Source organism: Sipha flava, unplaced genomic scaffold (assembly GCF_003268045.1).
Source record: "Sipha flava isolate LNK unplaced genomic scaffold, YSA_version1 591_pilon_pilon, whole genome shotgun sequence".
NCBI classification, from domain to species: domain Eukaryota; kingdom Metazoa; phylum Arthropoda; class Insecta; order Hemiptera; family Aphididae; genus Sipha; species Sipha flava.
Genome location: NW_020273570.1, coordinates 239,975 through 245,974, shown reverse-complemented (window position 1 = coordinate 245,974; position 6,000 = coordinate 239,975).

Sequence of the window (6,000 nt, the reverse complement as noted above, 5' to 3'; positions counted from 1 at the left end):
CATTTAATATAGAAAAGTGAAGCTTGCTATATCATTTTTTGATTAAACTATGATAATATTTTTGAAGGAAAACGTTCTATCAGGACATCTTTTAAAAAAAGGTCAAAACACGCGACTAATCATGACGATACAGAAGTAATTTTAAATCAATAATTTTAATATTTTGTGTAATATAAAAATCACTATGATAAAATATAATTTTAAAGCACTATTATGGTTAGATTTTTTATTACGATTCGATAGCATAGTTATATTTTCTTTGCGTTTTAAAAAGTTTGATATAATTTTTAAATCAACAGCTAAATTATTTTTCACGTAAAAAATTTATTGATTAAATACTTTAAAATAAGTTATTTCCTAATATTTGGGTTATTTACGAAATACTCTGTGTTGCACAAAATAATAAGTGTTGAATATGATTTTTCATGAGTCAATAAATTAATATATTAAGTATTTTAATAATTCAAAATATTGCAATTTGTGTTACAAATGTAAAGTAAAATCAATCGAAAATAAAATAAACAAACCGTCGAGTATAACTATTTGGCATAATATTTTAACTTATGTTGTGTTTTTGCTTAAACAACATCGATATAGGTCGCAAGAGTATCTGTACGGGAAATGAAGTGTTTCAAAACTGCTGATAGTTAAGTGTTGAAATGTTGAAAACCCTCAGTTTGATCGAAAATGAAATTGGTTTGCATCCTGTTTCGCGGAAAACGATTTGGCGGTGAAGAAGATAAAGTTATCGTCGAAATCATCCTTCTAACACAAGTCAATTAATCTATTCGACATTGATAATATGACGACGAGCATACGGTTCGTGTATTATTAATCCGTAAATTAGTGTTTTGTAACTACTCGTACTTTTTTCATTGAAATCATTTACGAGTAAAATCGAACGTAGTATAATTCATAGTTGGTCGATGCACGAAAATTATATCTACAAGCCGCAGTGTACGAACAGGCGTGATGGAATCACTTTGCGGAATGTGAACGCACTTTTTATCGTGATGGTGGTCGACAATGAAAACGATCGTTTACACGTGTAAAACGTTGTCAACGCGTCTATCTTGCTCTGTCCGGTCCGCCCGTTGATCCTGACCGACTTGACTGACTTACGCGCGTAGCTGTTGATGACGTACGCGCACTGTGGTGAACACGCACTTCCATGGGCGCGACTAGAGCCCAAATATTGGGAGTGTTGAAATTGCTAAAAATTAAATTAAATGATATTTAACTGAAATTACTATAGATTATATAGAGCTGAAAAAAAAATAGGAGTGCTATATTTGAATTCTGGGGTGCTAAAACCCTATTGTGCCTCCCTAGTTACGCCTATACGCACCTCTCCGAAAACGGCCAGTTACACCATTATTGTGGTAGAAACGTGCGGCTCGGGCCAAAGTCAACAGGATGCCGCATGCCGCCGTTGAATGGAACTGTTTTAAAAAAAAAAATAAAAAAAAAACACGGAAACTGGCCGTACGCCGAGAGAATATGTATAGAGTTAATTTCGTACGCGTTCGGTTCGAAAACGATGAGAGATGAAACGTACGAGTAAACGAGTATGAAACCGTATTAAACAAAAAGAAAAAATACCGTCGGACACGCAACATATGCATAAGGAAAATATATTGTTCTACGGTGCCTCCGGGGCACGTTAGATCGTCGGACTGGTCCGCTGTGTTATCGGTACAACAGTCGTGTTGTTTTGTTTTCGGATCAGTCGCGTCGTTCGTCTTGTCACGTCTCACCTAGTCTCGTGCACGTTACGTTCCGTGTCGGTTTTTTTGGCGCGAGTAAAAGGGTACGGAGCACGAGGCGAGGTGTACTACCTACACTCTCGCGTGCGCAACTCATCAGTGTTCATTATCAGTATTATTTGTCTCAGTCTTCTTTGTTGTTAATTTTTTGGATATTTTAATAATATTTTAATATTTTAACGTGTTATTTTATTATTTAAAAATGTGTAACTGGACCAACTGAGTATCAACGTGGTACATGGTACATTTCAACCCATTTTATGGAATTCAAAGCATTTGAGACATAAAAATATAGCAAGAACAAATAATGCCTGGACCAAAATTATGGACAGATATTTAAATAAACTTACTGATGAACTGGAGAATAAAAAAAAATTAAACCCTGGCAATAATTCGCGGACATTTAAGAAGAAGAAAGGGTACTTATCGGATATCACGACTACTATAACAGTTTGGTAATAAACAATTCTAAAAAAACTAGTATAAAAACTAGGAATAATTAATAATTATAATAAAAAATTCGTCCGAAGAGGAAAATGTTCAAACATGCAATTTGAAATGCCGATAAATGGATTTTTGTTAAATGCGACAGCCAACAAACCAACTACCAACACGCATGATTACTTTCTTTTAGCACGATTTCATATTATATTTTCAAAATATTTGTTTTTGGAAGTACAACTTAGCTTCGTGGCTAGACCTAACAGTAGTATTTTAAGTAAAACAAAATATTTTTGGAAAATAAACACGGCATCTTTTTTGTTAAATGGTAAATCCCAGATTTTCATTGTAAAATTTAAAACATTTGATAATATGATATAATATGACATGACAGTGGTCATAGCAAGTCCGTTAGAAAATGGCAAGTAATGTTACACATGTTACTTATTTAAAATAAATCCCCACACCAATTAGTAATAATAATCACTACTCAATACGTCTTGTTACGTCTCATAGCTAGGTAGTCGCGATAACCGATAAGTACCGTACATGACGTCCAGTAAGTCAGGAGTGTAAAATTAATAATTAATGTAAAATTAATAAAACGAGAATGAAAACATCTAAACCCAATATGTATTATTAACACATTTTTATCATCGTCAGAAGAGATAAAAAAAAGCATACTATATTAAATGTATTTAGTGTTTGATAATAAGAAACACCGTTTACCATTATGTAATGTTCATGCCCATATCATTATAGCGTTAAAATTAGAGGGAACACGGGGATTACATGGTATTATACAAACACAAAACTAAATATTATTAACAGCTATCAGTATTGCATGTAAACGTTCTATCTGTTTACACAATGTACGATTTGTATAATAATATTTTATGTACACGACGTGTTCACATTAAAACATAATATATATATATTTTTACTATAAAAAGTTTTCATGTAATTAATAGTTGCCTCTACCTCCCCTCCCTGAATAAATTAGATTTCTGTAAAATCAATAAACAAGAAGATAAGCTTTAGGGAATCGTGTCTACCGTTAATAATAATTATTACAGTTGTATTCAATAAATTATAAAATAAAAATAAACTGTAATTAAATTAATACTCCGTCATTGATATTTCTTTGGCAGCGAAACAAAATATTTTTTATCGACGAAGATCTACGTACATTATGAATTATATGATCGAAAACAGGTGATCGAAGAAATAATCGGAAAGAGTATGGTCGTGAGTAATAATCATTAACATGTGACCGCTACCGGAAAAGAATAATGCGTATTACTATTCCGTGTTTCGACCTATAGGGGTTCCATTGTTTGTAGGGCGATTTTTAATGTTTTTATGTCCCTGTTTATTACCAAAGACCGACCATTTTTTTTTTATTCGATACAAGTATGAGATAATACATAGTGTGTATACGATTTACCAATGCAAGTCCTCGATGAGCACTACGTACCTGAACCTGGTGTCGGATTTTAAATCTGCTTTTAAAGCAGTGCACGCGAAAACCTAGTCTCGAATTTCTACAGGTTCCCAAAAAATAGGTGTCAGCCGTTACAGAGATATTATTTGAGATGAGCGCAAACATACTATACAACAATACAGTATTATAACAAGAAAACTACTTTGGGCTATAATAATTTTATCGTCTTCCGAAACATTTATTTGAAAACGAACCAAATATTTCAATTGAATTCGAGTCGTGACATTTCACAACGATTTCTTTTCTTTATTTCTACTCCGTTTTCTAGCACTGTTATTGTGTTCTTTCTCTCTGGACGGGCATACAGGTTACGCGTTTGAGAGCCTATATAAGTATAATATATTTAGTGCGCATCATTGAAATCGTAAATATTCAGGCGTGTGTGACATTAAATATCCCATTAGAAGTTTACATCGTTCACAGCTCATTCGATTAGCCGGTGATTCAAACGCTGCGGCCCTACCCTTACCGGTACATTCATTTATAATATTACCTTGACGTAGACGTATTATGTTTCAGGCATAAAAGCCTTTTCCAAACGCTAACGTATAAACGGGATCAAATATGTTGTTATTCGGTCGTAACTGCGCATTTGTTTTCTCATTGTGTTACACCACCGTAGCTGGTGCACATCCTGGAGAACTCGTACATTCAGGTGATTTATGATGCAAGAGTAAGTTCGACTCGTAAAATCTAATTTTAAGAAGACGTATTTGGTATTTTAAGGACATGAAATTGAATTGGCTTGAAATACAAACATTTAACCACGGCGTTTTTAAAGTGGACGAATAAAAATAAAATCCAATGAAAGAACACAGCAACTACATACATATTTACGTATAGTATGTATAAATGTACTGTGTGTTCGTTACAGTTAAAGTGTTGAATCAGTTAGTTTACGAAATAACTAAAATGTGTAAGTAATGTATATAATTTATGTTTTAACTAGTTATTTTATACGTACCCGAGGTTCACTTGTGTCAAACTGTACAGAATATGTGCAATATCGTTATTTTACTCGTTCCAAATTAAACTATTGCATTAAGAACTACGGAAACTGCATGGGTGGATAGGCCTACTGGGAAACCGGGCATTTCCCGGTGAGCCCTCCTTCGTATTTCGGTAATGGGGCCCTTTATTATGCAATTACCTACGATAGAAATTTTAATTTTAAATTAAAATATTATAATCTTATATCTATTACTATCTGTGGTCTTTTACGAAAGATTTCTTATCGGTTTGCAGCCGCCACGCTGCCACTAATACCATATACGTCCATGTATATAATTTGATTGAAATTAATTTCACTATGGAAACACATAAAAAAAAACCGTTCATTATCTCACTGTGCGAGTTTAAGAACTTTAATTTACTTATACACATACACACACAAACATATACTTATTATTTATATTATGAATCCATCTGTTATGACGTAAATACATACGATATACAGCAGCACTGTATAACCAACATAGATCGTTCTTAACGTATGGACTTCGTCACGGTAGAATAAATGTTACATTTACTGATATTTAGCGTTATATAGCGTTATTAAAATTATGTAACTTACAATATTCAATATTCATAACTAACGTTATTTACTAAGGATTTGTGTTTGAACAATATTGGTTAATGATGTGTGTTGTTTTCTCCGGAGGCTTTCAAAACGAGTTTTGAGTGTTTTAATTATTTAAATATTGAACTCTTCGCGGTTTTTAAACGAGATTCGTTGTCACTATTTAGTTTTTCTTATTCTCATTATTGACTCGATGAAATAGTATACTCAATGAATTTTTGATTTTGCGCTCAACTATAATTGGACGGTTTTCGACTTTATAATTATTACGGACGAACGAAATAAATTCAGTACGTAACGTAATAAATTTATGGAAAAAACGCGTGTCTTGACAAAATAAGTAAAATTAGCGATTACCGGTGAAAGTTAGGTATAATAATATAACCATATAGATAAACATTGATAGTGCAGTCCCACGTTGGAATAAATAACTGCGGAGGCATAGCACGATGATACTACGATAGTCAAAGGCGTGTGCAAAATATTAAGTGGAAAATCAGATATAAAATAAAATATAGGCGTACATGTGCGTAAAATAAAATAACTTATTTCGAGAGTAAAATTTAGAAATATTTTCTAGGCATAAAACATTGAACAGTGCAATAATCTAATGCTCTCCGTGTTGTTACGTAATAAAGTGGAAAAATAATGCTCCAGAATATAAACATTTACCAACCGTTTCCCGTAGAGATCAGCGATAACGATAGGGA